This window comes from Coregonus clupeaformis, unplaced genomic scaffold (assembly GCF_020615455.1).
Source record: "Coregonus clupeaformis isolate EN_2021a unplaced genomic scaffold, ASM2061545v1 scaf0186, whole genome shotgun sequence".
In the NCBI taxonomy this organism is placed as follows: Eukaryota; Metazoa; Chordata; class Actinopteri; order Salmoniformes; family Salmonidae; genus Coregonus; species Coregonus clupeaformis.
This window is the reverse complement of record NW_025533641.1, coordinates 130939-157166: the sequence shown is the minus strand read 5'-3', so window position 1 is coordinate 157166 and position 26228 is coordinate 130939. Positions and strand designations below refer to the sequence as shown.

Sequence of the window (26228 nt, the reverse complement as noted above, 5' to 3'; positions counted from 1 at the left end):
CAGAAGACAAGAGAGACTGGGCAAACTTATTCTATATTCTCATAGAAGAACACCAACCTACGTGTTCCATAAAAAACAATCAAAACCACCATAAACAACAACAACAGGTGTTTGTCGATACATTGGCATGTTATGAATGTCCCTTCAGCTCCGTCCCCAACACAACACTTGTCAAGGGTCACTATGCGAAAATGTATGCCACTTTGAACCCTCTCTCTCTTGATCCCTCAGTGCTGCCAGGCTTGGGCCCTGACAAGCATGATCCTGTAGTCAGTCCCTCTGTTTACATAGCTTTGGTCTGAGCGGTTTGAAGAGCAGGAAAGAGAGAGAGAAGTGAAGGGGGTCTTTGATAAAACACTGAACAAGGAGACGGGTGAATCACAGACCAAGATGGCCGACCATATTCCAGAGACCCAGTGGTCAGATTTGATATCAAAACAGAGGACCAGAGAACTCTGTGTCTTTTTGACTCGCTGAAGACTGGTGACATCTATCACTGAATCCAAAATCTACCCCTATACCTCCTCCCTAGGCACTCCTGTAGGAAATGTTCATCTTGTAGAGTATTTGACGTTTAAAAAGGCTTATGAAGTTTCTAATTCCCACTTAGAAATTTCAAACTTGATTTTTTTCCTTACAAAAAATGTATCAACCCCTAAATAAAATATATTTATAATCCACATAATAATTCACATTCCTGTTGCTGCAGAATTATTTTCCTGCTGTATCAAACTGCCTCAAATGAGGATCCTACATCTGTATGTGCAAGCTGTATGGCAAAAATTCCACCCAGCCTATTAGAAAGCAAATCTTTTAAAGGTTATTACCATTCTGATTAAACCTATCTTAGATCTACAGGAGAGGCTAGTGGGTAGAAATGGCCAAGGGATTGATTTGGGATTCAGCGTATGCTCCTCTGAGTGGAAGGCTATTGATGCAACCAGGGCACATATGGTGTCTGTGGAGGAGACAAACATAGAGTAATACTGGTGAGACAACACTGGTGAGAAAACACTGGTGAGATAACACTGGTGAGACAACACTGGTGAGACAACACTGGTGAGACAACACTGGTGAGACAACGCTGGTGAGACAACACTGGTGAGACAACACTGGTGAAACAACACTGGTGAGACAACACTGGTGAGACAACACTGGTGAGACAACACTGTCTTTATATAAATGCCTCAACAGCCAGATGGTCTGTTTACCTGGTTAAATGAAGGTTAAATAAAAAAATAAAAAAACTGCCAGATGGTCACAGCGTCGTTAGCGATGTACATTACCACCTCCAGGTTGCGTCGTTAACTCTGAGGGTGACGCTGGAATTTGTTAAATGCGTAACATGGAAAAGATTGACTCGTCTCGAACCTTAATTATTTACCATTCATCACGACACAGATGACTTGAAAGTGCGAACGGGAAGAGGTTTTCATAATAAAAGCTTTGTTTTCTAATGCTACAAACCAAATTGACTCTGACTTTTTTATTTGCATACTTGTCTCTTGTTAGTGTCCCCCTCTTTGCGCCAAGCGTATGCTTCCTTAAAGTGAACCGACAAGCTTGACTTCGCTGCAAGGTGATTCGCTAGCTGTCTCTCTTTGTCTTGCCTGACTACATTTAGATATACAGTATACATCTGGAAAATGGAACTCAGGAGGGAGAAGGGAATAAAGCCAACACCAGTTGTAGACTTGACTTCCGTGGTCTATGTGTACAGGCTCCAGGCTTGGCCTCACTAGCCTGGCTGGCCCTTAAGAGCCCCAAGGACTGGCCTGGACCTCACTGGGGAGCCACTAATGGATCTCTCTGAGAGATGGTGCCACCACCCTGGGGGCCCTCTCCTCCTCCTAAGACTGTGAGCAGATGGTTCGGGCCAAGCAAGATTGCACTGCCAGAGAGGGCAATGTAGAGAGAGAGGAAGAAAAACATAGAAGAAGAAAATTGGATTCATGCCATGCCGGTAAAATGCAAAGCAAAACTGAGTGTTGGTAGTGTATCTGTATCTGTGTTTGTGTCTGTGTGTGTGTGTGCGTGAGCTTGCATGTTCTTGCTTAAGAGTGTGTGTGTGTGGAGATCCCTGCAGGCGCCTGAAGTTGTCAGACAAGCTTGCTCTCCTCTGCCAGGGGGTGGCACCACACAGACAGGGAGCAGTCCCCCTCCATGACAGCATGAATTGAAAATTCACATCGAATAACCGAGCCACCAGCTGAAATCCCAGAGAATACTTTTGTCCTGTCAGCTTGTTTCACCCTCATGAAAATCTTAATCATGTCTCTGAGAATGCCATGCTCGCCCAACCACAAACGGAATACAAACGGTGAAAGCATTAAATGTGGGTCGGTTGTGAAAAATACTCAACTTTCAGCAACTCCTTGTAACATATTGTCAAGTTTGTTTACATAGTGCTGATCTTTGTTGGTCCTGTTTAGTCGACTGACAATGGATTCAATGCAATATGGATGGCATAAACTGTAAACAAATAAGTTTCACGAAGGGCCATTTTTCAAGTACATTCTCCCCTCTTCGAAAACCCCAATGGACTGCAATGATTGGAAGAAAATGTCAGCTTGTAGCCTTGCAATTAACCAACTGCGGAGAAAACATATTATTAGCATAACTAAATGTTCCATGTCCACAAAGACCAATTCAAAGTGCTAAATGCAATTTTGAATGCTGATTTAGTTCTGCGGTGCACTAACGATAGGTCACTAATGACTTTGAGAAAACAGTTAATCTCTCCTCCAAGCCAGTCAGAAGTTTAATTGGGTTAGCCCCACGAATTGCTGTTGTCCATTGCCGGGATCAGTGCTATGCGGCCCGGTAAAAAGGACACTAAATTGAACATGCTTTTCGATAGTGAATGCTGAATGAGTATCTAGTCCCTCAGGAGTGTTGAATCAGTGTGGCATGGCAGAAATGCCTGGCTAATACAAATAACACCTCAGAATGTCTGTGTCCTTGTGGATAACTGAGGCTGCATGTGACGACATTGTTGCATCATGGTTGCATTAAGCAGTAGTAGCCGTGTTATGGAACATGGCACATCAAATAATAATCATTAAAACATAAATGTAGTGTGGGGAACATTAGTTAACAAGTTGTTTTAATATATTTTTCTAGAGACACCAGTATAGGTGTATGTTAATGAGACTTCTGCCTGTTTACACAACGACTCTTCTCATTCAAAGACTTCAGTACCTATTCCTCTTGATTGCATTCTTAGAATGTAGCTATACCCCCCATAGCTACACTACTGATCAGGTCCACTCCACTCTTAAGCCCCAGGAACAGCAGCATTTGACTCTGAAGTAGAGGGAGAGAATAGCCAGAGAGAGAGAGAGAGAGAGAGAGAGAGAGAGAGAGAGAGAGAGAGAGAGAGAGAGAGAGAGAGAGAGAGAGAGAGAGAGAGAGAGAGAGAGAGAGAGAGAGAGAGCCACGTCCAAATCCAAAAAAAGGCAGCAGAGCTTGCAAAACAAATGTAAGAGCAGATGTCAACAAAATGGCAGCCGAACGAAACGCTGATCTTTATCCAAAAGTGATTAAGCCCCTCAGCCTTTCAGTAACGTGTCAGCAGCCAAGCAATTACAACATCAAGTGGAGGGAGAGGCCCGTTTATGTTTAATGTGTCTATCCGGGCCCACACACCACAAATGGTGAGGTTTGATGGTTCTATCCGAGCTGGGTGTATGTTTGTGTGGTTGTGTGTTTATGGCACCTGTCGTTGGAAAATAGGATCCCTACTGACATGTATGCTATAGCGCTGGCGGTAAGTGCATTTACTAAGCTCTTTTCAAATGGCCCCCACACAATTACTTATAGCTTCCAATTGGCTCATTCATCCCCCCTCCTCTCCCCTGTACCTATTCCCCAGGTCGTTGCTGTAAATGAGAATGTGTTCTCAGTCAACTTAGCTCGTAAAATAAGGGTAAAATAATAAATACATAATAAATAGTGAGAGAAAAACGTGTCTGTGTGTATGTACATAGAGTACGTGTGTGTGTGCGTGTGTGTGTGCGAGAGAGAGAGAGAGAGAGAGAGAGAGAGAGAGAGAGAGAGAGAGAGAGAGAGAGAGAGAGAGAGAGAGAGAGAGAGAGAGAGAGAGAGAGAGAGAAAGCGAGATGCTACATGAGCTAGTAGCACTAGGCCTAAACTCTGCTAAAACGAGGGGAAACGTTGGCTGTTAAAAAGTCTGTTCGGTAGCATGTTTACGCCAGCTCAGGTGGTAGAGGAAATGGTTGTAGATATCCCATTAAAATGTAACACATTAATATACTGTGCAGCATTACACATTTCTTGAGTCATTCCCTCATTCCCTCTCATCGCCAACGGTCTTACACATAAATACACACACACACAAACACATGCACACACACATACACACACCAGTGGAGGCTGGTGGGAAGAGCTATAGGAGAACATGCTCATTGTAATGGAACGGAGTCAAACATGTGGTTTCCATTTTTTATTGTGTTTGATCCCATCCCAGTTATACCATTTCAGCCATTACAATGAGCCTGTCCTCTTATAGTTATTCCCACCAGCCTCCACTGACACACACACAGACACACATACTCACGTACACACACACGTACACACAGGGAGATCATTCAAGATTTACGTCAAAATTGGACGTCTATCCATCTCCTGAGGACGTCAGCAAATGCCTTCATAACCGGCCACTATGGGCAAAAGTGAGCGCTATTACCATCAAGTAGGTTAGGGTTTTGCTAGGGTGTTGTGGATGGGGGTGGTGGATGGGCGTAATCCCATGGGTTAAGGTTTGGGATAGGGTTAAAACATTAAGTTCAAGCACTCATTCTGAATGGTTAAGGTAAAGGTTAAGGTTTGGGATAGGGTTAAAACATTAAGTTCAAGCACTCATTCTGAATGGTTAAGGTAAAGGTTAAGGTTTGGGATAGGGTTCAAACATTACGTTTAAGCACTCATTCTGAATGGTTAAGGTAAAGGTTAAGGTTTTGAATAGGGTTAAAACATTGAGTTTAAGCACTCATTCTGAATGGTTAAGGTAAATGTTAAGGTTTTGAATAGGGTTAAAACATTAAGTTTTAGCACTTATTCTGAATGGTTAAGGTAAAGGTTAAGGATTGGGATAGGGTTAAAACATTAAGTTTAAGCACTCATTCTGAATGGTTAAGGTAAAGGTTAAGGTTTTGAATAGGGTTAAAACATTAAGTTTAAGCACTCATTCTGAATGGTTAAGGTAAAGGTTAAGGTTTTGAATAGGGTTAAAACATTAAGTTTAAGCACTCATTCTGAATGGTTAAGGTAAAGGTTAAGGTTTTGAATAGGGTTAAAACATTACGTTTAAGCACTCATTCTGAATGGTTAAGGTAAAGGTTAAGGTTTTGAATAGGGTTAAAACATTAAGTTTTAGCACTTATTCTGAATGGTTAAGGTAAAGGTTAAGGATTGGGATAGGGTTAAAACATTACGTTTAAGCACTCATTATGAATGGTTAAGGTAAGGGTTAAGGTTTTGGGATAGGGTTAAAATAAAAAATAAAAAAAACAGTGTCCAGAACTGCCATCGAACAAACAACCTTGTGATCCAGAGTCATGGGATTCCATTCGTGTTCGATGCCAGTCGTAGACACTTTTGAACCCTATGTGCTTAAATGAATGAGAGCCTTTACTTAACCCTTACCTTTGAAATTTGACGTTTTGTGAAATGGACCGATGCTGAGCAGCATGAGCAACAAAAACACTGACAAAATTTGACGTTTTTTAGAACATGGATGAACGTCACACACACACATACACACAGTTAATATGTTTGGCCTTCAGCTGATACAGCCCTCATCTCCTTTATAAAATCCTTATTGATTCTCCTTATTCACAGCAAAGGAAGATATATACAGTAGTGGTCTGTGGAGCCAGCCCAAGGTTAACCTTACAAATCATTACCTATTAAATACAGCCAGGTGGAGTAAGTAGCTTAATAAACAGACAGGAAATACGATATGAGAAAGTAGGTCTGGATGGAGCTCTACCTGTTCACCATTATAGCGATGATGATTCTTATTGCCTTAGTTATGGAGAACTAGGGAGGTAGCCAAGCCAAGGTTTCCCTTTGGGGTTCTACCTCCTTCCCTCTATCTCCCTCCCTACTTTCTCCTCTAACACTCCTCTCCCTCCATCCATGCCTCTCCTCTTTGCTGCCTCTTTCTTGCTATTTCTTTCCCTTCTACACTCCATTGCTTTCCCCTACCTCCACCTCTATCTGCCCTCCCCTGTCCTCCCTTCATTTCTCTCTCTCCCTCCCACACATCCCTCTCTCCCCTCTTGCTCGTTCTCTCTCATCCAAGCCTCTCTCCTCTGTCACCGTATCCTTTCTTTCTCTCCCTCCCTCCTTCTGTCCCTTCCATCCCTCTCTCTCTATCACTTCACAGCCCTCCCTCCCTCTTTTCCTCCCCCTCTCCACTCTCTCCCCCTCGCTCAGCCCCTCCTCTCTCTCTATCTCTCCACAGCCTTCCCTCCCTCTTTCCCTCCACCTCTCCACTCTCTCCCCCTCCCTAAGCCCCTCCTCTCTCTCCATCTCCTATCTCTGTCTCTCTCCTCTACCATCTCTCTCCACCCCGTCTCTCTCTCTCTTCCTCCCTCATCTCTCTCTCTCTCTCTTCCTCCCTCCTCTCTCTCTCTCTCTCCCTACAGCAGAAGAGAGTAGAGTTAGAGTTATACACTGCCTGGAGGAGGCCTAATTAAAATCAATGTAAATTTACTGAATGCTCGTTAAACCGGAATGGAGGTACTTATCTGTTTGGAATTTGAATTAAATACCTCCCATGAAATGTGGAGTGAAAGCGTTTTCACATATCACAACTATTGGTGATTGATTGATCACACCACTGTCATAGGCTATTACACAAATACACCTGAAACGTACACAACACAGTCAACATTTATTTTCATGTAACTAAACCAGCTCAAGAGAAATTGCTGCTTTTTGTACATTTGGACGATGTAACCTTTCACACCATCAAAATTAACCTTATGTTCCCATTATGTGGCACATTCCTACACAACATTCTTCTATCTTTATCTGAATTCTTTATATGGTGGCATTCCACTTCATAATCACCTTTCATTAATACTTTTCCCATTTCAACTTCAAAGTCCAGCGATAAAAGAGTGCTACCATAACAACTTAAATGTGGCTGCAAACTCCCTGTAAATTCACAGGGACAGAGTGATACTTGCCCAGCGCCATTATGGATGGATATTTTCTAGAAACCAAAGAGAAACCTTCAACCATTCATAGCCAGCATTGGGATGGATACAACTCTCTACCAGACCATGCCATTTGGTGAGATTGGGTCACAGCTGCTGTTGCTCACAACAAAAGTCACCATGACCAGTTGGTACCCTATCGTCCAAACTGGATACATTTTCTACATGTTTTATGATTCGGTGGTCTGATGTGTCGGAACAAAGCATTATGATTTGTGCTGGATTGTCATAATAATAATAATTTCATGTTCTATCAAATATGTCTTATCATTAATCATCATCACATCAGACACAGTGTCACGGTTTCGGCCGAGGCCGCTCCTCCTCCTTGTTCGGGCAGGCTTCGGCGGTCGTTGTCTCCGGAGTACTAGCTGCCACCGTTCTTTGTTTTCGATGTTTGTTTGGTTTGGTCTGTTTGGTACACCTGTTCATGTTTAGTGTTGATTATGTGTCCTATAAGTTCTCGTTGTTTCTGTCATGTGTTGTGTGTAATTGTTTCGCCGGTCAGCAGGAGCTGTGATATTATTCTCTCCGTTTGTTTATTGAGAGTGTCCGCACTTGTGTGCGCATTAGTTTGTACTTTGTGGTTTACGCAGTGTGCGTAATTTTCACTTGCCTCCGGCTCGTTTGTAGCCGTTAGTTTTTTCGTGTCTTTACTAAAGACTTTTTTGACGAAGCCTCTGTGTCCAGCACTTGATTCCCACACCACATCCACGCTCGAACTGACAGAATTACACACCATTGAACATGGAATCAGCAGGAGCAGCAGCAGCGGCCGAGTTATTTGAGGAGCGCGTCCGCGGACAGGAGGACAGAATAAACCGAATCGGGACCGCTCTAGAGGGAGTAATAAATACCCTGCATAGATGGGAGACCAGTGGGGTACCCACGCCTCCACCTACCTCACCACCACCATCGGTCAGTCCGCCCGTCCAAGCTCCGGAACCCAGTGGGATTCGGCTCTCGCTCCCGAGGGAGTATGATGGCACCGCTACCGGGTGTCAGGGTTTCCTCTTACAAGTAGAACTCTACCTAGCCACCGTACACCCGGCGCCCTCGGGACACGAGAACGTTTCCGCCCTCATCTCCTGTCTCACCGGCAAGGCGTTGGAGTGGGCCAACGCCGAATGGAGGAGGATAGACGCCGCGACGATCACCTATGCGGAGTTCTCCCGCCGCTTCAGGGCTGTGTTCGACTATCCACCTCAGGGGAAAGTGGCGGGGGAGCGTCTATTCTACCTCCGGCAGGGGATGAGGAGCGCCCAGGAGTTTGCACTGGAGTTCCGGACTCTAGCGGCAGATGCAGGGTGGAATGAGCGGGCCCTCATAGACCACTTCCGATGCAGCCTACGGGAGGACGTCCGTCGTGAGTTGGCTTGCAGGGACAACACCCTCATGTTCGACCAGTTGGTTGACATGGCCATTCGTCTCGACACCCTGCTGGCCACCCGCGGACGTCCTGAGTGGGGGTCGTCCATTCCACCCTCCAGCACCTCCGAGCCGAGTCCTATGGAGCTCGGGGGTGCTGGCGCTAGAGAACGGAGGAGAAGGAGTCCTAGGGGGGCCGTCCCCTGTACCAACTGTGGCCGTGGAGGACACACTGCGGCTAGGTGCTGGGGAGGGTCTCCAGGGGGACGAGACGGCAGGCCACGCACTGGGGAGTCCTTCCAGGTGAGTAGGCGCCCCACTTTCCCAGAGCTCTCTGTTGTGCACCTAACCATACCTGTTTGTTTTCCACAGGTTGCACCTCGTTCCCAGCATAAGGCGCTAGTAGATTCAGGCGCAGCTGGGAATTTTGTAGATCGGAAATTTTGTGTAGAGTTAGGGATTCCTCTCCTTCCTGTGAATAATCCCTTCCCTGTACATGCTCTAGATAGCCGTCCGTTGGGATCGGGGTTGATTAGGGAGGTCACAGCGCCACTTAGGGGGGGTCATGAGGAGACTATTCAGCTATATCTGATCGACTCTCCTGCGTATCCGGTGGTGCTGGGGCTTCCCTGGTTGATTACCCATAATCCCTCTATTTCGTGGCAACAGAGGGCTCTTAAGGAGTGGTCTGCCCAGTGTGTGGGGCGATGTCTGGGTTTTTCCGTGGGGGCGACCTCGGTGGAGAGTCCAAACCAAGTGCCCGCAATGCACGTTCCCCCCGAGTATGAGGATTTAGCACTCGTGTTTAGCGACGCGATTGCCACCGCATAGACAGGGTGATTGTGCGATAGACCTCCAGGTAGGAGCTGCGCTTCCGCGGAGCCATGTGTATCCTTTGTCTCAAGAGGAGAAGAGGGCTATGGAGACTTACATAGCCGAGTCTCTGAGACAGGGATACATACGGCCCTCCACTTCCCCTGCGTCCTCGAGCTTCTTTTTTGTGAAGAAAAAGGATGGAGGTTTGCGCCCGTGTATTGATTACCGCAGTCTCAATAAGATTACTGTGAAATACAGTTATCCACTCCCTCTGATTGCGACTATGACGGAGTCATTACACGGAGCGAGGTTTTTCACGAAATTGGACCTCAGGAGCGCCTACAACTTGGTGCGCATTAGGGAGGGCGATGAATGGAAGACAGCATTTAGTACCACTTCGGGTCATTACGAGTATCTCGTCATGCCATACGGGTTAATGAATGCTCCTTCAGTCTTCCAATCCTTCGTGGATGAGATCTTCCGGGATATGCAGGGGCAGGGAGTGGTCGTGTACATTGACGACATTCTGGTGTACTCTTCTACCCGAGCCGAGCATGTAGCCCTGGTGCGCCGAGTGTTGAGGAGGTTGTTGGAGCATGACCTGTATGTCAAGGCACAGAAATGTCTGTTTTTCCAGGAGTATCTCCTTTTTGGGTTATCAGTTGTCCGCGTCAGGGGTGAAGATGGAGGTTGACCGTGTGTCAGCCGTGCGTAGTGGCAAACCCCAACCACGGTTAAAGAGGTGCAGCGGTTCTTGGGCTTTGCGAATTACTACCGGAGGTTTATCCGGGGTTTTGGACAGGTGGCAGCTCCCATAACGTCCCTTCTGAAGGGGAGTCCGGTGCGCTTGCAGTGGTCTGCTGAGGCGGATAGGGCTTTTAGGAGACTGAAGGACCTGTTTACTTCGGCCCCGGTGCTGGCGCATCCGGATCCCGTGTTACCATTCCAGATAGAGGTGGACGCGTCTGAGGCCGGTATAGGGGCCGTGCTCTCGCAACGGTCCGGCACGCCACCTAAACTCTGTCCCTGTGCTTTTTACTCTAAAAAGCTCAGCCCGGCGGAGCGAAATTATGACGTAGGGGACAGGGAGCTGTTAGCCGTGGTACAGGCCCTAAAGGTGTGGAGGCATTGGCTTGAGGGGGCTCAACACCCTTTCCTCATTTTGACTGACCACCGTAACCTGGAGTACATCCGGTGAGCTAGGAGACTGAACCCTCGCCAGGCTCGTTGGAACATGTTTCTGGCCCGGTTCGTATTTAAGATCACGTACATCCCTGGGTCCCAGAACGGTAAGGCAGATGCCCTGTCCCGGCGGTATGACACGGAGGAGAGGTCCGTTGAGCCCACTCCCATACTACCGAAGTCTTGTCTGGTGGCACCGGTGGTGTGGGAGGTCGATGCTGAAATCGAGCGGGCGTTGCGTACCGATCCTAGTCCTCCACAGTGTCCTGTGGGTCGGACGTACGTTCCGCTCGAGGTTCGGGATCGACTTATTTATTGGGCTCACACGTCACCCTCCTCTGGACATCCAGGTATTGGCCGGACAGTGCACTGCCTTAGCACTAAGTACTGGTGGCCAACGTTAGCCAGGGATGTGAGGGTTTATGTTTCCTCCTGCTCGGTGTGTGCCCAGTGTAACGCACCCAGACACCTGCCCCGGGGTAAGTTACAACCCCTGCCCGTTCCACAATGACCCTGGTCTCACCTCTCGGTGGATTTTGTTACAGACCTTCCCCCCTCACAGGGGAATACCACCATCCTGGTCGTTGTGGATCGGTTCTCGAAGGCCTGTCGTCTCCTTCCCATGCCGGGTCTCCCTACTGCTCTACAGACTGCTGAGGCACTATTCACCCACGTTTTCCGGCATTACGGGGTACCCGAGGATATAGTGTCAGATCGAGGCCCCCAGTTTACCTCCCGAGTCTGGAGAGCGTTCATGGAGCGCTTGGGGGTCTCGGTGAGCCTTACCTCGGGGTACCACCCGGAGAGCAATGGGCAGGTCGAACGTGTAAACCAGGATGTGGGTAGGTTTCTGAGGTCGTATTGCCAGGGCCGGCCGGAGGAGTGGGCGAGGTATGTTCCCTGGGCCGAGATGGCACAGAACTCTCTCCGCCACTCCTCCACCAAACTAACTCCTTTCCAATGTGTGTTAGGGTACCAACCGGCTCTGGCACCTTGGCATCAGAGCCAGATCGAGGCCCCTGCGGTGGATGAGTGGGTGCGGCGCTCGGAGGAGACGTGGAACGCTGCACACGTCCATCTGCAGCGGGCTACCGTCGACACAAGGCGAGCGCCGATCTCCACCGCAGTGAGGGGCCGGTGTACGCACCGGGAGATCGAGTCTGGCTCTCAACCAGAAACCTACCCCTCCGCCTGCCCTGCCCGAAGCTGGGTCAGCGGTTTGTGGGGCCTTTTAAAGTCCTGAGGAGGTTGAACGAGGTGTGTTACAGGTTACAACTGCCTATTGATTATCATGTTAACCCCTCGTTCCATGTGTCTCTCCTCAGGCCGGTGGTAGCTGGTCCACTCCAGGACTGTGAGATAGGAGAGACTCCTCCGCCCCCGTTGGACATCGAGGGGGCTCCGGCGTACACAGTTCGGTCCATCCTGGATTCGAGACGTCGGATGGGGGGTCTCCAATATCTCGTGGAGTGGGAGGGGTACGGCCTGGAGGAGCGGTGCTGGGTGCCGAGGAGGGACATCTTAGACCCAACTCTTCTGACTGAGTTCCATCGTGGTCATCCCACGCGCCCTGCTCCGCGTCCTCCTGGTCGTCCTCGAGGCCAGGGTCGGCGCACGGCTGGAGCCGCGCGTCAAGTGGGGGGTACTGTCACGGTTTCGGCCGAGGCTGCTCCTCCTCCTTGTTCGGGCAGGCTTCGGCGGTCGTCGTCTCCGGATTACTAGCTGCCACCGTTCTTTGTTTTCGATGTTTGTTTGGTTTGGTCTGTTTGGTACACCTGTTCATGTTTAGTGTTGATTATGTGTCCTATAAGTTCTCGTTGTTTCTGTCATGTGTTGTGTGTAATTGTTTCGCCGGTCAGCAGGAGCTGTGATATTATTCTCTCCGTTTGTTTATTGAGAGTGTCCGCACTTGTGTGCGCATTAGTTTGTACTTTGTGGTTTACGCAGTGTGCGCAATTTTCACTTGCCTCCGGCTCGTTTGTAGCCGTTTGTTTTTTCGTGTCTTTACTAAAGACTTTTTTGACGAAGCCTCTGTGTCCAGCGCCTGATTCCCACACCACATCCACGCTCGAACTGACACACAGACATACAGTAGATAAAATGTTAAGCATAACAGCAGGTATAACAACATATCAAACATACAGTGAGTGGACAAAACATTTCCATGACATAGACTGACCAGGGGAATCCAGGTGAAAGCTATGATCCCTTATTGATGTCATAACAAACATATGAGTTCACTATAAAGCACAAACAGATCAGAGTCAGACTAATATACCCCTAATCCCTGGCAAACAGGAACTCTGGAAAAGATAACTTAATTCTAACTTAAAGTGTCATCAAAAGTGTTCTATCAATGCTCCCTATACCTGCGCTATATGTTTGACATTTCCAGAGTGAGGGCACAGGCTGCAGAGCTTCCTTCTCTTACATTACATTACGGTCGCCCTTTTACCCTTCCCATGGTGCAACTGTCTCTCAGGCTGGCGCTAGGCCTTGGAGTAAGTCAAGCGAATCAAACGCTATCTGACTGCATAGGAGAATCCGTGGCGGGGGTGTGAGCGTGTTCACTGTGAGGAAGAAGGATAAAAGCACAAGCCAGGCCTGGCGGACTCAGACACTCTCCCTCTCTCTGACTCCATCTTATCTCCAGTCTTGAGTGGTGAGATATCTCCTTCCTTCTTCTCTCCCTTCGACTTTCAACCGTGAACCTCTGGCCAGGGACTTAAATGTCTCTCACAACACATTATCAGGACAAATACTAAAAGATTAAAGGACTGAAATACAAGGAAGTAAAGGAGTAGGGGACAGTGAGAATGCAGAATGATGTGATGTGAGACCAGGTTTGGAGATATACTGGGGCTTTGGTATGGTCTAATGCACAGTGTTTATCAGGGAGGAAGACATAAGTAGGCTAGGGTCTCAGAACAAGGCCATAAGTGTAGAGTAGACTACAGTAGAAGTAGCAAGACAACTGAATGGTCTAAATATATTATTCAAAGTGCAATTAGATTAATCTTCAATGCCTCCTCCACCCACTGCAGCAAATCCCGAACACTTGCCCTTTCCCATTTAAATTAACCACTGACATATATTTTGTGGTTACTGAGACATATTCTAAGAAGGGAGGGAGTATTTCTAAACCAGGTGTCATTGTGAATCTTCCTCAGAGGTGACACGATGAGGTGACAGCAGGAAACCTGATTAACTCTGAGCCACATCTTCTAAGATTTTAATTATGTTTTTTCAACCTTGTCTTCCTGTCAGTCACCTTGCTGGAGCAGCAGACTGATGTGTCCAATATCGAGGAGATGTTGTAAAAAATAAAGATAATACTTTTCAAAATGGAGTGTTACCGATAGCGTGCCAGTGTAGTCATAGCATCTGTTAGGTGCAACTAAAAATGCAATATGGTGTCCTTTTAGTGGCCTGCGTTGAGATATGGTTTCTCCCTCAGCAGGTAACACAGGGGGGAATGGTCGCTTTCATCCAACAACCAAGTGATCCATTGGCTCATTGTGATATGTCCAACCAATAACGCTGCTCGACTTGGCAGGGGCCACCTGCCAGCATTAACATCCTGATAAGGCATTGTCAGGTTGTTGGACGACGGCTGGTGTGCGTTACCGTGCCAATCCCCTCTCGCCATCCTTCCAGCCACGACGTCAACCATTATTGCTATTTGCGACTGTTTATGATTGATCAGCCATTTTGGAGAATCGCTTTGGCAGTTGTTGCTCCCTGCGCTTTTACGATTGATGTCTTTCCAGGGTAAACGATGAGAGATGTTAGCGATTCACAGAGGGGATGAAAACAGTGTGTTTAATGCACTTACTGTAACATAGTCTGTCTGTCTGTCACCTATTCATTTCCATTCTCTTCCCCTGTTGAGAGACTTGGTCCTGAAGGCAAATCTGTAAATTATTTAAATGGCAGAAAATGAATATCTAACTCCATATTTACAATTCAAAAGAGCCCTGTTGGTTAAAACAGACCTGATAATGATTCAATAAATTACCAAATTAATAGAATTTTGGAGTATTGAGATTAAGAAAACAAGCAAAGTGCTTTTTTAATTGTTAGGAGTTTTAATTCTAAGTTATTGAAGTTATTGTTCCATTAGAGTGCTATTTTTCCTTCTTAAAAAACGCAACTAAGCCAGAACCAACAAATATATTATACTGAATATTGCTACGGTGTCCATATTAGGACAGCATACCGTAACTCAGTGAAAGTCTGATGTTGGGTAATATATACACACAGTTGATAAAATTGGAAAACATGGTGACTCAGTCATGCAGAAAGTCACTCTTCAGATGTCATGATTGAACACAGGCCCTGTAGGTCTATTCATTGGCTCATTCTGGTCTGGCATGGGTCACTTATACACAGTCGGCATCACCCAGTCCCAGGCAGCCCTAACAAACAGTTATATCATGTGTTGCATGGTATGATTAATTCAGACATCCATGGTCATCCAGCGACCTCACAGGGCACATCCGATGAGTCACCCCAGAAAAGTAGACTGGGCTTGGGATATGCTCGCAGGGTTGGAGTGCGATCAACATGGAGGTTCACAGAAAGAGCTATGGTGATTTGGGGAGATTTGAGGTCAGTTATGGCTACAGTGTAGTGGAGACAGCCACTAAATACGATTAGTTAGCCCCTAGAGCTAAAGGCTAGGCAGTCTGCTCTTGAGACATGCGGCTGACCAAGGTTCAATATATGATCCATCACAACAGCATCAAAACATAAGCAGGGTTAGCTGAAGGCTATGGTATCAACTGTACTGTATGTGCCATTGAGCTGTGGAGAGATGGATAGGAGTTACCCCAACTATAGGCCTATGAGTGCTAAAGGTCATACGAACATTTTACAAAATGCATTTCCGTGATTCAGAAAGTTGCTTGAATTGTCTAATAAAGTGTTGGTCCCACAAGACAACACATACATTCCATTTGTAAAGTTTTTTTGTAATTTAGCAGACACTCTTATCCAGAGCACCATACATTACTTAGTCCTCACATTTTCATACTGGTCCCCCGTTGGAATCGAACCCACAACCCTGGAGTTGCAAGCACCATGCTCTACCAAGTGAGCTACACAGGACTATATAAAGCTAATATGAACCTCGGGTGTCTTTCCAGTACTTTAACTGTACAGTTGTATAGTGAAGATGCAACGCTCATGTGTTAGAGAGACTCTTTATAAACCAATTAGAAGTCTAAAAGATCATAGCCTTGGAGGGGGAAAGATAGAACACAAATTGGCCCATGTTCTAATTTTGACCATCAGACCTTTCACTTAGCAATTCAATTGAGCATGATAATAAGACGATGTGAAAGCTCTGCTCCTTTCTCCTCCCTCTCTCTATCTGAGATTTCTGCAGTGGAGAGGAGAGGAACATGGGCTTATTAACAAGATTGGGCTCCGAAGGATCTGACAGTATGTACCTTTAATAGCTTTTCTTTATTCTGAATAGAGTACTCAAGAATGAAAACGAGACTATTTTAGAAGTTAGCTAATAAGTAAACGCGTGGAGATTTTCTACTCTGCTCACATGTACAATTGGAGCTAAAATAACATATTAGAGCATGTAAATGCAAATTTGAGAAAGTATAGCTTACTAGTGTCGAATGATGAAAGATTACAGGTATATGATTGTGCTATAACACGATAAACCACAGTCCTCTTTTATTTTTCTACCAAGGTTTCTATGTAGTTTGAAAATTATATTCTACAACAAACTCAACCCCATTCAAGGAACATGTCATTTTCTATAATCATCTCGCCTAATACTTGGAAATATTTTTCCAAAGTAGGGAATCACTCTTTATGCAACCCTTTCATATAAATATCTTGCCTGCAACAACTAACAGGCCCAAATCACAGACCTAAATATCAGGCCTCCTGTTGTTTTTGTGAGGCTCCAATGGACTTTATAGCTCTAAGTGTGGACTAGAAAATAAAGGATGTCCTATTGAGGGAGGCGAATTAAGACTATTACGTCTCATTAGTGGCTTTGATTCGGTCGGCATGGGCCTGTGTGCTGTGCTCCTTGATATTCAGCATGCTACGGCGATAGCGCCGACTGGGCTTAGAGTGATCATTACAATGAGGAGCACATTTATTCTCTCTGTCAGACGCGCTTCAGACACAATCAATGCCTTTCCAAGAATCCCTAATTTCTTAAAGGGATACCTTGGAATTTTGGCACTAGCATGCTAGAAGATACCCATAGACTTCCAGTCATTGCGCTAATGCTAGTTAGCATTAGCTAGTGAAACTACCTCTAACTTTCTTCATACTGGACACAGAGACATAAGAATGGTATCCACTAGTTCATCTGACTCTGGGGAAGTAGATGAAAGGCCTCGTTGCCAAAATCCTGAAGAATCCCTTTAAACCGATGGAGATTGGGAGAAGATTTATTCCGATGCACCGTTCGCAACAAGCTTTGTTTATGCAATGGATGCATTCCGCAAAGCGTGATTTCGATGTTGTAGCTACACCGGGACATCAGGAGGGAAGGAGAGAAAGTTATATATTGAGAGAAAAAAACATGCATTCTTCCATTTGGAATAGATCAACATCACGGACGAATATCCCGCAAAAGCCAAAGAAGCTGTATAGCTTTTAAATGAGCAGCCATTTTTATTCATGACAACAGCGAGAACACAACAACAACACAACCTCCGCTTCGTATTGCCTCGTTCCTAACCCAAGAAGCCTAGTATCCTACAGTTTATTAATGCCCTTTGTTCATTTTTCAATTACTTGTTAGAAACAACAAAGAATCTAACTCGTCTTGCTGTAGCTACAGTACAGTATTTGACTATTTCTGCACCTCTGACTATCTCTCCTCCTGCTCCTCTCCTAAGTTACCTTGACTATAAATAGAAGAAACCCAGCCAAACATGCAGGTTAATAAAGCTGTCAAAGCTAAACAATCACATTGAAGAATGACAGCTAAGGCAACGCGACTATGTATCCATTCAGGCTAACGCATCATTCCAAGGTAAGGCCTCATTATCAGGGAAGGAATACTGGGGGGTCTAACACTTTTGGTGCAGGCACACGAGTGTGGGAATAGTGCAGTCATGCTCTTGGATAGCTCTCAGGTCAGGTGTAATTTGGCCGTGCAGAGGCTTAAAGCCAGCTCAATTAGGACATTGCGGTACTTCTCACTCCTCAAGATCAACACCTTCTTCAGTGACTTTGCTCCCAGGGCTCTCTCTCTCTCTGTCTCTGCTGGAGTAGAATCAACCAATCGGATGGCTTGCTGACTGCAGTCAATTAGAACTGGACCTTGCCTTCAGAGTGTTAAGGGTTGCAGTCTGTAAATTGAGAGTGGGTGGGTGTTCTTCTGTGGAGTACATGTAGCTGCTGATGTGTGATGTGTTGGATAGGCTGTCAATAACGAGATTTCATTCATTCAGTGTCACCTGCTGCTAGGTTAAGAAATAAAATGTTGGCATTTTGTATTATACTTTGATTATCTTGACAATTTCAGAAATCGCAGACAACTCCCTGGTTGAAAAGATAGAACAATACTTTATTAGTGTGTGTGTCATACTCTACTCTCAGGAATTGCCTACAACATTATTAGGCTCTCATGTTATTAATCTATTGAACAACAGAAACAAACACGTTATCCTGACCACAACCTTATTACTAACAGGAGGTGGTGCTGAAAGTACAATGCATCAGTAGAGTATAAAAGGCTCTGCAGTCACGTACACAAATTGGCATTGTCACCTCGTCCTAATTACACAATGATCATCATCATTAACATTTAAAAGGTGACCCGTTGTCTTGGCACAAGCTGCTTTAGTGGATTCCTGTTTGTTTTCTTTCCCATCTTCCTCTTCTGCTCCAGCCTTTGTCTCTGTGGGCCTGGAAGGTGCATTTGGTTCTTGCCCCTGCAGACATTTTCAGATGGGCCAACGTAAACAACTGATTTTCCTGTTTTCTGCTCTTGTTTCAGTTCAGTTCCCTGGCCTGAAGGTTGGTTCTGTCTGACTGAAGTTTAAAATCTAAATAACTAAATAACTCTAAATACATTGCAGCCTTGTTAAGACAATATAATCTATACTTTAGAGACGATTTAGAGAAGATTAGTTGAATTAGGATAAATGTTTAAATACATAAGAGTAATTACTTTTTTGTTAAGCTTAACACTATGAATGGTCCCTCTTTTAAAATGCATTTTACATGTACCTCACTGTGTTTGACGAAGGAGATGCAATATCCCTATCTGTTGTTTTCAAACAGGAAACGCAGGAAGCCGAAATAAATTAAATGAGGCAATCAATTAAACAGAAGCACTGGACCATGGAGGAAACAAAATGCACGTAGCATAAACTCTCAGCATGACAGATATGTATTTCATTTACCCTTAAACTGAAACACCCTAGCAAGAACCTCCAAAATCAATGTTGGATTTAAGACAACATATTACTGATAACAACAAAACTACATTTCCAATTATTCAATGTTGGAGTGTACAGTAGAATCTTTGGTAGATTATATATATTGGAGTAAGGAAGCATTGGCTTTTGCTAACATTGCTATTTCATACTTTGGTGAAATTTAGCAAAATAATAAAAATGCCCCTCCTATGATTACGTTTCTGACAATCAAAACCGGCAACCAGTCATTTATATAATCCTATAACGGTTTGCAAGGCAACAGTTTGCAAGGCTACCTCATCCTTATTCCAAAGCCATGAAACCAGCCAGAGTATAAAATAATAATAAGACCATAAAACGTTTATTTACATTGCTTCCTATGTGGTATATTAAGGCAGGGCCCCAACCATCTCTTCAGTTGGCTTTCAAAACACAGTGCACTTCACAATATTATTCCAGAATCTGCTTTGAGCAGAGGCACATCATAAGAAACATTGCAGGGTAGGGGAGGGAATGGCCGGCAGGGATGTAGCTCAGTTGATAGAGCATGGCGTTTGCAACGCCAGGGTTGTGGGTTTGATTCCCACAGGGGGTATGAAAAAAAAAAAAAAAAAAAGTATGCATTAACTGTAAGTCACTCTGGATAAGAGCGTCTGCTAAATGACTAAAATGTAAATGTAGACTAATATGGTAAAAACCTCATAAAGCTATGGGGGCAAACATGGTGCAGTATGTTCATGGTCCTCTCTCTCTCTCTCTCTCTCTCTCTCTCTCTCTCTCTCTCTCTCTCACCACAACAACACACACATATAATACACTGAATAATGATGGCCCAGGGCCTAGCTGACTCATGGTGTCACCAAATATAGTGAGTTACTGGTGAATTAGGCCAGGCTGCCACTCACAAACAATGATCCACTTTGTCAATCTTAATGTCCAACGCTTGTCATCACTGACACCACCCCGCTCAGTGCCATGGGTGACCCTCTGTACTGTTTATGGCTACAAATTAGGGACAGATGTTTCTGAAACAGCAGACAGCTGCATCTCAATGTGTTTGCTTAACCAGTGAATCTTTACAAATGACCATTAAGGAGCTGTTTGGGAAAGAGGGGAGAAAATCAATGATTCGCCGTCGATAAAATCCAGATTGATTCTTGATTCGGTTTTCGTTTTTGAAAACAATCTGCAACCTCATTGAGGTTGGTTTTTGCCCGTCCCTAATAGAAACTGAGATAAAAATTTATAGGCATGCCTTGAGTGAGTTTCTGAAACAAAGGCACAGATAGAGGACTTCTTCCAGTCTTTCATGCTTGGGTATTTCCATATGTCCCCCATAGCTCCCCTATCCATCCATCACATTTCAATGTGGGCTAGACAGCTGTCCATGTCAAACATATACTCAAAGTCCAGAAGTCCAATCAAATTGCATCTAATGCCATTATTCCTTAGCAGTCAAGGTGGGCACACAGAGAGGTAAAATTCAGTGTATGTTTTTCTTCTTAACCTTGGTCAAGGGTTGAATAGGCTTCTGTATTTAAGTGGGGTGGGGAGATTTGCTGTGTGTGTAAGTGTGCGTGTCATCATATCACGTCTGTGTGTCATTGTATCACGTGTGTGTGTTTGTGTGACGTGTTTGTGTGACCTGCATTTGTGTGTGTGTGTTTGCCTTCCTGTGTGTGTGTGTGTGTGTGTGTGTGTGTGTGTGTGTCTGTGTGTGCCGATGTGTGAGAGAGAGAGAGAGAGAGAGAGAGAGAGAGAGAGAGAGAGAGAGAGCGACACAGACAGACAGAGAGAGTATCAAGGAGGAACAGCCATGTTGATACAACATGTCAAGATTAATTAAAAGTTCTTGCTTTGGCTCTTGTGTTAAGGCGTGATGTGATGTGATGTTAGCTCACCCAGGAAAACCCCCACAGTAAACTGTTGACTCACTACTGGAAAATAACATGCGTTTACTCAACCCAATCCCATTTGCCCTTTAAAGAAATTGCTGTATGAACAAAATAGCCTCTTATGTTGCCTTGACACTTATAGTAAACAGTGTAAAATGTCTGCCTAACACTACAACTAAATAATGTATTAGAGTATGGTGTAAAATGTCTGCCTATATGCCAAATAAATATCTTATAAGGCTCATGAGACAGACCTTTTTAACAGCCTTATTTACGCCGAGTAAGGAACTCCTTTGTGGTTTGAGGTGAATCTACACAGCTCTTTATCTCATGGTGAGGGACACTTCTCTGTGTGGCCGTGCCATATCTACTACATAATGTCATTTCAGATAAGGAGTCTAGAGGGAATAGAGCATCGCTGTGGGGACACTGGCCTGATAGACTGGTCTGTGTGTGTGTGAGTGTGTGTCTAACAAGCTGTTCTCACCATCCCCAGTAGAGCTATACTAGGCCTATACTTGTCCATTTGGAGAGTGAGGAGTAAATGTTTACAGCATGAATGTGAATGTGCATGACACAGCAATACTCTGATGGCTCTGTATAGACAGAGGGAATTGCCATGTGTTCACAGCAACATGGATAATATTTTACAGAGCAAACCACAGTAGACACTGTGTTTTGATGTGGTCAGGAAAAACTCATGGCCCGAATCATGGTACAGCATATAGATACAGTGGGGGAAAAAAGTATTTAGTCAGTCACCAATTGTGCAAGTTCTCCCACTTAAAAAGATGAGAGAGGCCTGTAATTTTCATCATAGGTACACGTCAACTATGACAGAAAAAATGAGAAAGAAAATCCAGAAAATCACATTGTAGGATTTTTTATGAATTTATTTGCAAATTATGGTGGAAAATAAGTATTTGGTCAATAACAAAAGTTTCTCAATACTTTGTTATATACCCTTTGTTGGCAATGACACAGGTCAAACGTCTTCTGTAAGTCTTCACAAGGTTTTCACACACTGTTGCAGGTATTTTGGCCCATTCCTCCATGCAGATCTCCTCTAGAGCAGTGATGTTTTGGGGCTGTTGCTGGGCAACACAGACTTTCAACTCCCTCCAAAGATTTTCTATGGGGTTGAGATCTGGAGACTGGCTAGGCCACTCCAGGACCTTGAAATGCTTCTTACGAAGCCACTCCTTTGTTGCCTGGGCGGTGTGTTTGGGATCATTGTCATGCTGAAAGACCCAGCCACGTTTCATCTTCAATGCCCTTGCTGATGGAAGGAGGTTTTCACTCAAAATCTCACGATACATGGCCCCATTCATTCTTTCCTTTACACGGATCAGTCGTCCTGGTCCCTTTGCAGAAAAACAGCCCCAAAGCATGATGTTTCCACCCCCATGCTTCACAGTAGGTATGGTGTTCATTGGATGCAACTCACCATTCTTTGTCCTCCAAACACGATGAGTTGAGTTTTTACCAAAAAGTTCTATTTTGGTTTCATCTGACCATATGACATTCTCCCAATCCTCTTCTGGATCATCCAAATGCACTCTAGCAAACTTCAGACGGGCCTGGACATGTACTGGCTTAAGCAGGGGGACACGTCTGGCACTGCAGGATTTGAGTCCCTGGCGGCTTAGTGTGTTACTGATGGTAGGCTTTGTTACTTTGGTCCCAGCTCTCTGCAGGTCATTCACTAGGTCCCCCCGTGTGGTTCTGGGATTTTTGCTCACCGTTCTTGTGATCATTTTGACCCCACGGGGTGAGATCTTGCGTGGAGCCCCAGATCGAGGGAGTTTATCAGTGGTCTTGTATGTCTTCCATTTCCTAATAATTGCTCCCACAGTTGATTTCTTCAAACCAAGCTGCTTACCTATTGCAGATTCAGTCTTCCCAGCCTGGTGCAGGTCTACAATTTTGTTTCTGGTGTCCTTTGACAGCTCTTTGGTCTTGGCCATAGTGGAGTTTGGAGTGTGACTGTTTGAGGTTGTGGACAGGTGTCTTTTATACTGATAACAAGTTCAAACAGGTGCCATTAATACAGGTAACGAGTGGAGGACAGAGGAGCCTCTTAAAGAAGAAGTTACAGGTCTGTGAGAGCCAGAAATCTTGCTTGTTTGTAGGTGACCAAATACTTATTTTCCACCATAATTTGCAAATAAATTCATTAAAAATCCTACAATGATTTTCTGGATTCACTCAATCTATATTTTTCATGAGAGGTTTATGGCTTTTCAGATTGTGTGTGTGTGTTTGTGTGTGTGTGTGCGTGTGTTTAGTTTACAGCTTCTCAGATTGGGTAGGATTTAAAAGAGGCCCATTGTTTTCCCACACGGGGGTTTGCCACAGTCCCTTCCACATGAAGAGTGCCTTGTTAACCCACTCAGTGAGTGAGTACAGGATTGCACTTTATTTAATGCATGGTGGCACCTCTCCAACAATGTCCTTTTTACATTACGGTGAGCTGCGAGCTCTGCCACCATCGCCTCCACTCCAATCTCTTTCTATTATGGCTTCCCTCCTCCCTGCCTCATGAGAGGCCTGATTAATGTAAAGAGGGACAACATTATGGAGTATAACATGCTCCAAATGAATGGAGTGATGAGGAGAGAGGTTTTTTCTGTCATTTCCTCTTTGTCTGCACACCTCAAATGTAATGTGGCCGTTCGCATGACGTTTCTAAATAATCAGGATACGTTCTCTTAAAAGTTTTGAGAGTCCACTGTCCATTTCTATTGTAGCCTTTAGTCATAGGCTTTCTTAAAACAAGAATCACATTTATTTCTATTACAGTACCTTGAATATTTCTTTTAAAACATTATCGTACAGAACACACAGTCAACATTATCCATAGAGGAAAGAAAATGGTCCTGTGTAATGTATGGGAAACATAGCTAAGTAGGCTACACATGACCTGTCTGAATTAGAAGTTTTGACAAGGACAAACAATTTCACATTGTAATTGTTTCAGCTAGTGTGTGAATCTACTTTAGATTCAGAATGGTGCTGTGCAGACAACATTGAATTCCTCATCGTTACTACCCTGTTTATCATAAAAAGGCACAATACAAAGAGACAGCAAGTTGGGACAATGAATATAGATTACATCTGAAATATTTGCACAACTAATTACCTCCAAATGGCTTCCCGGTAAACAAAACGACAAGCTCCCGCAATACCACTGCCAGAGAGTGGCTAAAACATTGTGTCACCCACCACCCTAATGATTTCATTCACACCCAAATTAATGAAAATGGTTTTAGAAACCAGTGACAAATGATTGATATTTCAAATGGCTGTATTTGAAATAGCTAGGAGGGGAAATATTTGTACACATAAGTGTTGTAGCCTAGCAATCAAGGACGGAACAGATGTTTGTTCAAATGTGACATGTGGGTAAAGTTCAAAGGAGTTTTTCATTCGTTCTCCGAAAACTTTTAGAAGTGCTAGTACTGCATCTAAACACATATACCTACATGAGGTAAAATAACAATCATTACGTACCTTTGAGGGCACAGACAGAGTGGGTGATTTATTCCTACTAATGTTTTATTAATACAGATGTCTGCCTGAGGGCGAAATGTTGCCTTTTTTCACCACCACACTTCCATTTGAAGATATCAATCATTCTAACTCACTCGCTAATGACACCTCATCAAGCCTGACGGACTACAAGCTCCTACCAGCTTCTAGGCTGTGGATCAGAAACTGTGGATCAGAAACTGTGGATCAGAAACTGCTGATGGAAAGTGAAAGGCAGTACAGTTACAGTGTTTCAGGACATGTAACATTGCGCAAAAAATATTATCTGATTGTCAGTCTTATTAACCTTAAATGGCAATTGTGTTGTTTTGTGAGGTGTTCTTAGCTATGAATATGTTGCTTAATGAAACAACAGTCTTAAGACAGTCTTAAGAGAATAGACTGAATGTTTTATATAGTCTTATTAACAATGAATCCCAATCGTGTAGTTTTCAGAGTTATAAACTATCAACATGTTCTGAAATCCCTATCTTTTAAGAGAGCAGAGAGGGGATGGATGACCGTATGTTCATCCAAGTATATGCTATTACATGAAGAGAGTTACCAGCCACAGAACATGGATTTATAATGACTATGTGCAGGTAACAAGACTATTTCAGAAACAAACTATCTCTGTCATTTCGATTCCAACTTCCCCTCCATTTTTAGATTCCCAGTCCCAGTAAAAATCAGGCAATAGAAATTCTTCTGAGATTCCACTATGTAGAAACTAGCAAAACTCCATGGTAACGGAACCATCCTTGTCATTTATTTTATTTTGAACACCCTGCCTGCCCCGATACCACCAGCACAGCACAAAAGGAGTATTCAGACAAATCCAATCTGGCAACCTTCCCCTGGTCTGGTTCACTCTGCTGGACCAGAGCCTAGGAAAACAGACCACTGACCAGGGCCGCAAACTTTGACCACTCTTGCCACAGTGGGCGGTTGATGGGGAGAGTGCTGGACTATAAAAGGAAAGAGGTTGTGAACCCACCCTCATGTACTAAATGGGTAATTCCAACTCTATTCTGCAGCTAAAACAGCACCGCGAGCAAAGAGAAAGAGAGAGTCAGAGTTGACACCACTAACAACATAACAAGCTCCATTGCCTCCCGGTAAAACGAATGAAATCGTGAAGATGTGTTTTTTTATATTACTTATTTATTCACTTCCTTTGCTTCTAACATCGACACAATCCATCATTATTCCTGCCTCGGCTCCTGGCTCCTCTGGTTTTCACTCATGTTAGGTGTGTGCCATATGGGTTCCCCAACAAAATACTTCTTCTCATCCTCCTCCAGCTCCCTTTTTGTCTCTCTCTCTTCCCCCTGTACTTTTGGCCTGTGATAATAATAGAGGAGAATCTCTTGGCGAGCCACCTGGAAGACGACTGGCCTCTTTATTAAATCAAAAGTTAAAGGGCAACTCCACCACTTTTCAACCTCATTTTCATTATCTACCGGAACAATACCAGTGTCAACATATGTGAAAAAATAACATTTCTAAGTTTTGTAGAAAAAAATTCACAGTAAATAAGTTTTACCCGATGACATCATCAAAGTTTCAACATTTTAAAAACAGTGATTTTCAAACACTATGAGATTTGCCCTCCCTTGGGCTAGAAATCCGTTGCAGGTTTCAAAAATCACTGTTTTTTACTTTTAGTCCTAGCCTATATTTTTTAGGACCTTACTTCTTATCTTTTTAACCACAGATCATAGAAATGTGCTGTTTTCACATGTAGACACTGGTTTGGTGCTGGAGATGATGAA

At 44.5% G+C, this 26228-nt stretch overlaps 1 protein-coding gene across 2 annotated transcripts in view; it reads right to left on the bottom strand.

Annotated features, from left to right (window-relative positions):
- LOC121533084 (VPS10 domain-containing receptor SorCS3) overlaps nucleotides 1-26228 on the bottom strand; it is a 225098-nt gene that overhangs the window by 147063 nt on the left and 51807 nt on the right. The gene's annotated exons all lie outside the window — the stretch shown is intronic.